A 9,937-nucleotide genomic window follows, 5' to 3' on the forward strand; every position below is an offset into this window, starting at 1 on the left:
TTGGAGCCTATGAATTTAGATAGCTCATTGGTTGTGGGACACTAACCACGCACCGGTATCAAGTATGTTTTCAGATCCCTCAAACACGAGGGGAATTCAGGTAGAGCATCATATGTTACTACCTACTGCAGACTCGGACACAGCTCAGAATTTCTATTACGGCCTTATCCATAACTTTCAGACTTCATTAATTTGGGTAGAATTATGGTTTGGCTTTGGCTTTTGGAAAAGGTTGTGTGTGACAAAAAAAATTATGCTTTCAATTTGTAAAACCAAATGCCTACGTGGGACCTGTCACGGCCAGCATGAGCTGCAGACAGCCGCACTGATGGGGTTAATTGCCATTTGAAAATAATTCACTGCCTCCAGATTGATTCTTCTGTGTTTTGTCTTTACACAACATTACTGTGTCTCGCTCTAATTATTCAATGCTAAGTTCATACTTCTGAAGCAGGAGACTGCGGTCGGAGGAAATGGTGTTTGATTTGTTGCCATGGAAACGTCTTGCTGTAGATGGACTCTAATCCCATGACAACTCTCTCTCTTAAGAACCATTTTTTTCTGACATAATAAAAATCTGATCAAGGTCAGATTTAATAACCATCTCAATTCCCCGACTTTCCCCTGTATTTGGTGTCAGAGAGTCATTTTTGACAAAGAGACGCTTAAAAGAACTTTGGCTTGTTTTCCGCATGAAATTGTTGTTTATGCCTCTAGATGCAGAAACCTGGCCCCACGTCACGTTAATTTGCAGCCATACCTTTTGTTATTGCATAATTTCTGCATTAAACGAAACTTACTTATAATTGTTTGCGCTGCGTTGGCAGATGTTAACATTTTGTGGAGCATTGTTCTTGCTAATACATACATTAGGGGTATCAATAAAGCTTATCGTTTGCCAACAAATGGTGTTTACAGTATTAACAAATGCCACGACCATTTATCTTTCAGTTTGCACTGTAATAGTCTTCTGAATTGATTATCATGCAAGACGCAAGCATCAGTTTGGTGAGACAGGAAACGTGCGACGCCACGCCGAAGTGAAATAGTCTGTATTGGAGAAAGGTAAATGGAAAAGCACCTGCTGGGTGACCTTAAGCAAAGCCCTTCCTCTCCGGGGGCCCTTGTCGGCCTCATCTGTATGATTCGATCTGTCGGATGACGGGAGAGACCACATGGTGTCTAAGGGCCCCTCCCACATCTGACACCCTGATGTACATCAGCCCTGCCCACTGAGGCTCCTGAATGTTTCCTGGAGCCCTAAGCCTATAATCAACACTCTTCTATCTGCCATGGGTGTGGTATGACTTGGCCTGTACCAACCAAAAGCCTTTCATCTGCTTCACTGTAGCCTTGCGTTCATCCTGTGAAGGGGAAGGTCAGCAGCTTTTCACTCCAGTTTATAGGTGAAGAGCCCGAGACTCAGAGAGGTTAAGCCTCACCTGCCTGACATCACACAGCTTCTATTTAGCAGAAGTAGGTCTCAGATTCCCACTCTTCCACCCTGCCAGGGAAGTTGGGTTAGTGAAGCTTTGCCCAGGAGGCCAGATGCACCCAACCCCTATCATATTCAGGATTAGGAATCCCAGCTCTGTCTTACCACTTATGTGTCCTAGGGGAAATTATCTAACGTCATGCTACCTAAGCTTCCTTATGTGTAAGAAGGGAAAACTGACCCGGCTATTTCACTGCGTGGTACCAAAAGCTGAGATTTATACACGGTCAGCACTGAACCCAGGGCTTGGCACACAGTAGGTGCTCATGATGGCAGAGATGATTAGCATCATCGTCACCCCCACCAACTACAGATGGAGCCTGCACACCCCCTGACAGCCGCCTTTCCATCATCCCTTCCATATTCTCTGGAGATCTGGGGGCTTTCTCTTCCTTTCCCAGGCTTTGGCATGCCCATCATTCCCAATGACTACAAATCTTACAGGAAAACACCAAACATAAAATAAACCAGATGCCTATGTGCTTAAATCATTCCATTCCTTGACAGTCATTCTGTAAACATGGTTCTGATCTCCCTTTAGACATAAAAGCCCCATGATTTGTGTGACAAATGTAGCAGATGTAAATATTTTTCTTGCCTACTCTCCCACTTTCCTTCTTCCACTCATCAAAGCTTGTGCCACAGCCACAGAAATCTTTGAAGGTGGCATTCTCTAGAGTGAGAGTCATCATAAGGCCAGGTGACCTGAGAGCCCATTCATCTGAACAGGGGATCTTCTCCCAGAAGACTTCACTTATTTTGCAATTCTACAAATGTCTGAATTCTCTGGACTGTGCAAGACTTGGAGTGGTGCACAGGGAAGGGGAACAACTTTTCATCACTTATGGAGACACAGATTCTTTGCCTTGCCTCACGGCCCTGAGGACCTTCAGTTGTTTCTCATAATCAGTCTTGTTTGGGGGTCACCCACAGACACAGGACATCCCAGTTCTGGCTCCGGAGTCTCCATGAATTGCCCATGCAACTCTCTCACCCCAGTTTCCCATCCAACCCCCTCCTCAACATACCCACCTTGACATGAATGGGTCGGACTAGATGGCTACCAGTGACCCTCCTGTGCTGCCAGCGTGGATACAAGCCTGGCTGATGGGACTGTGACTCACTGCTCTCAGGACCACAGCCTCAAGAAGGGACAAACATTGAGTCACTCTTTCCCACCGCTCCCATAAAATCCACTTTTTTTCATTTACCAGAAACCAATGAAGACATGTTAAACAGGAAGTCAAACATTATACAGACATATGGCCAGGTGTTTGCTCTGTGAATGCTGGTGCAGATAGTACCCTGAAATGCAGGCAAGACAGTTGGTAGATTGCACACTCTCAAATGGCCTCTTGCCGCCCTCTGTCCCTCTCCTTCCAATTCTACCACTAAGGAGATCTTGCTAAAACACAAATGTCTCCAAAATAAAATACACACCTTACCATGACCCTGTCCAACTTGAAGGTCTTCATCAGCTCTCTACTGTCTTCAGAACAAAGCTTAAGCTCTTAAGTGGGGCCCACTGGGCCCACCTGATCTGGCCCAACTGCCCTCTCCTGACTCAACTCTTCTGTCTCCATGTGCCAAGGCATATCAGCCTCTGATTCACCCATCAACTAATTCATTAATTCTCTTCCTTTGCTGACTTCCACCCCATCTCTGCTGAAAAGGATCACTAGCGTGAATTGAATACTATCCATGGTAGATTGTCTACAAAAATGACTGCTAATAATTTCTCTCGTTCCTATAAACACATGACCACTCACCCCAGCAATCCCACGTGAGCCCAGCCCCCAGCAAATCTACTGGTTAAGTGCAGCCACAGGAGGGAGCCTAAGGAAGATCTTAAGAGATCTTAAGAATCACCCAGCCCCCCCAGGGCATTGTGAGAAATAATACATCTTTGTTGTGTTAAGCCATTAAGTTGTGGGGCACTTCGTTACCCAGCAATAGATAACTAAAATGTCACCTATGTGCCTAGCAATTTTCCAGTGTGAAATTATGATCTGGATCCTGTTTTTAATTTTTTTTTAATGTTTATTTATTTTTGAGAGAGAGAGAGAGCAGACAGAGAAAGGGACAGAGGATCTGAAGCAGGCTCTGTGCTGACAGCAGAGAGCCCAATGCAGGGTTCAAACCCATGAACCATGAGATCACGACCTGAGCTGAAGTCGGACGCTTAACCAACTGAACCACACAGGTGCCTCGGGTCCTGTCTTTTAAAAGCCTACAGTGTAACTGGTCTTTACCTCTTACATACATACAGCTATTAGAAGAGGAGACAATCACTAATTATGAGGCCATATGGTACTGTGTGACCCTTGGGAACCCGTATTTCTACTCTGGGTCTCACTGTGTTTCCGGTACATGAAGGGGTTGTACTTAAGCTCTGAGGGATCTGCCGGCCCCAGGTCTGCCCCAAGTCAACCCCAAGTCCACCCCAAGTGTGAAATGCTCTTGGTGGACTCTCTGAGGGCTGTGGGAGTGACATGAAAAGTGTGCTGGGAAGGGGGGGTGCTGGAGGGCTCAGTTGGTTAAGCGTCCCACTTCTGCTTAGGTCATGATCTCCCAGTTTGTGAGTTCAAGCCCCACATCCGGCTCTATGCTGACAGCTTGGAGCCTGGAGCCTGCTTCAGATTCTGTGTCTCCCTCTCTCCGCCCCTCCCCTGCTCACACTCTGCCTCTCTCTCTCAAAAATAAACATTAAAAAAAATTTTTTTTTAAAGTGTGCCGGGAAGGGAATCAGAAAATAGCCTGTGAAAAAGTATTTAGTTGGAAGGGACCCAGCATGAGACACTGTGCCTGAGATAGGCACCAGGGTCACAGCAGCGAGCACTCACCAGGCCTTTCATATGACGGGCATGGCACAGGCTGTGATTGTGGCCGGGAAGGAACTATGGAGAGCAGACCTCTTCTACCATCTGTGTGACCCTGAAAATGGCACATAACCTCTCTGGGCCTCATGCTCCTTGACTGTAAACTGGGCATGGGAGGGGCACAGTGTGGCCAGACTCAGGTGAGACTATGCAGACAGAGGAAAGGGCTCCATCCATCACGAAACACTGTGCCCAGGAGCGGTGTGTCCCTGTGGCCTCAGCCATTGTGAGTAACCTGAGCAGGTCTCCTACAGAAGGTGGGACGTGGCCGTGGAAGTTTGGCAAGTTTTGCACGAGGTAAGGAGGAACGTGAGGGAGCTTCCCTGAGTCACAAAGCTCAGTGCACATCCAAGAGAGACAAGCCTGTCCCTTGACAACCACCCCCCAGCTGCAGCTGTCTGGATGACCAAGACAACAGTCCTTTTCCCTTTATCTACCCCAAGTGTCACTCAGAGGCAAGAGCAGGTTATCAGACGCCCAGTGCTGAAGAGAAAATGAACAAGCCGCTGAGGCTACCAGATCTTCAAGTGCCGTCAACGGTCCACTTTGTCTATATCCCAGTCTCACTCTTTTGTGCGAAAACATGTCAAATAATTTATGACCAGAGCCAAGAACTGAAAGGAAAGTTGCCACAGGCACATGAGAGCCACTGCTGTCAGAAAACACAGGCAGATGGGCTTTGGCAAGTACTGGCGAATGTCTTGCAACATCCCAGTGAGCACTGTGAACCCCCAAGGAGGGCCTGCTGATGGCGGGGCTGCAGGCGGGACGGAAAGGGCTGAGAGCAGCGCAGGAGCTCCCCTCTGCACAGAAAGCCCTGGACCTGAAACCCCCACCACAGGTGATGGGCAGTGTTCAGCTCGGCCTTCCCAACTGGTAAGCTCACCATTCTCTTTGGGGAAAGCACACGGGAGCGAGAGTTAGGACATCCTGGTTGGGGTCCTTGGTTTGCCTCCTATAAGCTGAGTGGTTTGGGGCAGAGGCTTTGTCCTCTCTGGTCCTCCGTTTCTTCATCTGTGCGATGAGGTGGATCCCCACCGGTGCCACGAGCTTGTAGAAGATGAGAGAAGGCAATGTAACCTGAAGGCTGTAAAGTATTAGACAAATAGAAGTGATTTTTATTATTAAATCAAGCCTTGGAATTTCCATTTACTGCCTGCTCTCAAGGTTGAAAAATAGAGCTCAAAGGTCAAGTACAATTTGTTAAAACCTAATTAGAAGACAGATTTTCTTTCATTTGAACATGGGATACAGAATCCAGCAGCTTAAGAAATGTGTATGGTTTATTTAAAACTCCTTGCTTTAGTTCAAAACTTCCAGGATTTGCCGAGCAGTCGCGCAGCACAGGCGCTCTGACGGGGACACACAGAGGAGGAGAGGGTATCCAATACGGATGAGAAGACAAGGCCACAAATAAGCAAGAGACAGGGCATGCTTGGGGGCTGATACAGCTACAGGCCTACTGCCCTAGGCCAAGTTCCCTTGGGTATAGCAGTCTCATCTAATTGGGAAGAAGTCAAGATAGCTCTAAAACAAGACCCTGAAGGACCAAATGGGAGCAAGCATGAAAGAAGGAAAGAGGCAGAGGTGGGGGGAAAGCAGGCCCAGGTCAGGACCCGCCAAGGTCTGGCCCTAGCTGTGCAGATACAGCGCCCCAGCCAGCTGATCAAATGAGGTCTGTCCCTGGAAGCCAGGAAGATCAGGCAATGGAACTTGGCCTTGAGTCACTTCTCAGCGCAGAGCCGTAGAAAGCCATGGAGTTCATCAGAAGTGGCCCCAGGTGCTAGATTTTCTTCTGCTGGCTTCAGCGACTCCAAAGCCTTCCTGTTTCCCGGTCCTACCTGAACGCAGGACCACTCATACTCAGGCCGACCTCAGTGTGCAATAGCCTGGCTGTTTCACTCAGGCAGCCAGCCTTTCTTTCCTTCCATAATCATCGATTGAACACCCTGAAGGCTTTGGGATAGGTCAGTTTGCTTCGGCTCAACTGCAGACCCCAGCTATTCAATCAAACGCTAATATAGGTGCTACAATGAAGGGGTGAAGGGGATTTAATTTCCTAATCAGTGGACTGAAATGAACCCAAGGTGGGTGGGGGTATCCTAGGTAGGCCTGACCTAGTCAGGTGAGCCATTTAAAGGAGGGTTTAGGCCTTCCCTGAGGCAGGGGCTCCAAACAGGTCTTGGTCACCGGGTGTCACCCTGCCTGTGATCCCCCCCCCATCCCCTGGGGATAACAGGCTTCAGCTGTGGCTCCAGCTGGCTTGTCATCTTCCCTTCTTGACTGCCTGCTCTGCAGACCTCAGACTTGCTAAACCAGGCCCCGCATTTCATGAGCCAGTTCCTTGTAAATACACACACCCACACAGAATATAATAGAGTAGTTATGAGACACACGCACGCAGTTTACTGTTGCTTCTGCCTCTCTGGTTGACTCCTTACAGATAGCAACCACACAGTACCAAACTGCAGGGCACTGAGGGCACCATGGTGAGCAAGACACAGTCCCTGTCCTCAAGAAGCTCAATATCTATTAGACATGAGACAGGTAAATCATCTAGTATTTCAAGACAGCAGACCTATTCGGTGGGTACAAAGTTTTGGTCATGCGAGATGAATGGATTCTGGAGATCTGAAGCACACTGTGCCTAGAGTTCACAACACAGCACTGAGCGCTGAAATTCCGGTAAGAGGGAAGAGACAGCTCAGTACTGGAAAGGGGTGACAAATGGAAGCACAAAGGACATTTAAACCAGAATAACGAGGTAAGAGATGCTTTAGGGAGAACATGACGACAGATTGAAATTGGATGGATAAAGAGTTCGCCATGTAAAAGGGGAAGAAGTAGGAGTTCCCAGACAGAGGAAGTGTTGTGGTAAAAATATGGAAGGTTAGCTAAGGCTGTATCACATACTTGAAAGTTGCTAAGTGAGTAGATCTTAAATGTTCTCACCACCAAAAAAGAAGTGGCAATTACGTAACATGATGGAGGTGTTAGCTACCCGTAAGGCGGCAATCGTTTTGTGAGATGCAAGTGTATCAAATGAACACCTGTACACCTTCAACTTAAACAATACTGCATGTCAGTTATACCTCAATAAAGCTGGAAGAAATAAATGTGCATGGAAACTTTTTTAAAGATACGGAATATTCCACCCTCACTGACTTTCCCCTTTGGATTCTCAAAACTGGTAAGATCTTGCTACTCATTCTATTAACATCTAGGAATTTCTCAATCAAAATACTCTGAGTTCATAACCCAACACAACACAGAGTCCAGCACTGAGTAAGTACTCAGTAAAGATTTCTGAAAGGGCATCTGGGTGGCTCAGTCGGTTAAGCGTCCAACTTTGGCTCAGGTCACGATCTCACGGCCCATGAGTTCAAGCCCCGTGTCAGGATCTGTGCTGACAGCTCAGAGCCTGGAGCCTGTTTCAGATTCTGTGTCTACCACTCTCTCTGCCCCTTCCCCACTCATGCTCTATTTCTCTCTCTCAAAAATAAATAAACATTAAATTTTTTTAAGTAAAAAAAATAAAATAAAGATTTGTGGAATGAACAAATGACTTATTGGCCATATATGCCTAAGTCATACATATGACTTATTGGCCTAGATATATTCCTATATTCTGGGTAGGAACATAAGTCAGGCAGAAACAGTGCTTGTTGAAGTAAGGAAAAGAAGAAGAAATTAGGTGGTCTTCAAAGATACTTTGAATAATAGCTCTCCTCTGGTACAGTTTGGGCAAGGTAGCCACAGCCCACAGAGCCTCTATCCACATGCAGAACTTTTTCCTGAGTTCTAGGTCAATTTGAAGGAGTCCCACCTGGTCCAGAGGTGACAGTGTGGGTATGGAATGAAAGAGACATCAGGAAAAGGAAGAATATGGATGTGTCCAGGCCAAAGGAAGGCCAAGGTCAGATGGTAGAAAGGAAGATAGGGTCTGATAAAAAACACTGTATCAAAAGACCTTGGAATTATGGCACTAAACGTGGCCAAGAAACAAAACGTAAGGGAAAAGAAGGTATGTTTGCCTTAATTATAAGAGGAAAATGGCAGTACTAAAAAAAAACAACCTGGCCTAGAAAGGTCTGATAACAATAGTGGAAGCTGTTTAAAAGTGCCCGACAGTGCTCTCCAGAATGAAGTCAGTGAGATATTGATCCCTTGAGGAAATGACTAAGTCTCCCAATTAGCTATCCCCAGGAAGATTTCTCCGAGAAAGCAGGGAACCAAGCAGTCTTGTTCATAGTGGGTCAATCCTGCTGACTCAAGTGACATTTAGCAGTTGGCCTCTTACAGTCTGAACATACACTTAGCAAACAAAAATGACATTGACAAAAACTACCAGCAATGGTGGTAATATACCACGTGATTCCTTTTGTTTTCCTTCTCAAATTTTCCAATTCATCACAACTCGTGCCAGGTGCTACAGGTCTAAAGATAAGTTGGTCATAATCCCTGCCCTCAAGGAATACTTCCCTGAGAGACATGAAAGAACAAAAGTGGAAGAAGTCTACATGGGACTCCTAGGGGGTCAGGTGTACTAAAGGGAGGACAGTTCCAAGAGGGGGCTATTGTTTGCCAGGTAGAAAGCCATCAGGAGAAGGGAGGGACATTCCAGGCAGAGGAGGTCACAGGCGGTAAGACTCAGAGCCTGGCAAGTTTTGGAACTAAGGTATCACCTACTGGCTGGCATGCCAGGTGATAAAGGAATCCTGAGAACATGGCAAGGGTCAGATTATCAAACGCCAATCTGTGCCATGTGAAGGAGGTTGGGGTTGATCCTCTAAGAGTGCTTAACTCTACATGAGAGTCACTGGGGGACTGGGAGAAAAATGCCTGGAGACCACTGAGCCAAGGTCTGGGTTTCTGGATGCACACCAAGGGTGGCAAAACGAGGCTGGAGATGCTGAAGAACCTTTACAGTGTTCTTTGATGGTGGAGGCCATGTCCACCACCCCTTCAATGATATTTACGGGCCTAGTAAGGCACTCTAGCTCCAAGTATCTTCCGTTAAAACCTTTAGATGCGACGACTGATATTGAATTTGAATTTCTTAACCTGCCTTCTTCACAAAGCCCAAAGAGCATTTCATGGCAACATAGGACACCCTACTGTCACTCTCCTCAGTCCCACACAATCCCCGCCTTCAACTTCACCAGCTTCTTGTGTTTTAATTTTCCTGCTTTTGTTTGATAGTAGAGGACAGAGGCCCTCCCTGGGACCTCCCTCAGCACCAGCACCAGCATTCAAGAAACTGGCTTTGCTCGCTCCCAGGAGCTATGGGCAAAAGAAGTAACGAGGTGAGGATGCCCCCAAAGCCATCCTGGGGAAGAGGCCTGCACACTGTCTTTGGACTCCAGCCTGCCAGCCCACACTCCAGATTTGGACTCGCCAGCCTCCATCACCACATGAGCCAATTCCTTATGATCAATCTCCTCATATATACACACACACATCCTATTGGTTGTTTCTCTAGAGAACCCCGACTACAAGACTACCCCCACATGGCATCAGTGGAGAACACAGAAGGAGCCAGCAGGAGTGATGGACTCTTCCT

The sequence above is a fragment of the Herpailurus yagouaroundi genome, unplaced genomic scaffold (assembly GCF_014898765.1).
Source record: "Herpailurus yagouaroundi ecotype Mexico unplaced genomic scaffold, PumYag 67503, whole genome shotgun sequence".
In the NCBI taxonomy this organism is placed as follows: Eukaryota; Metazoa; Chordata; class Mammalia; order Carnivora; family Felidae; genus Herpailurus; species Herpailurus yagouaroundi.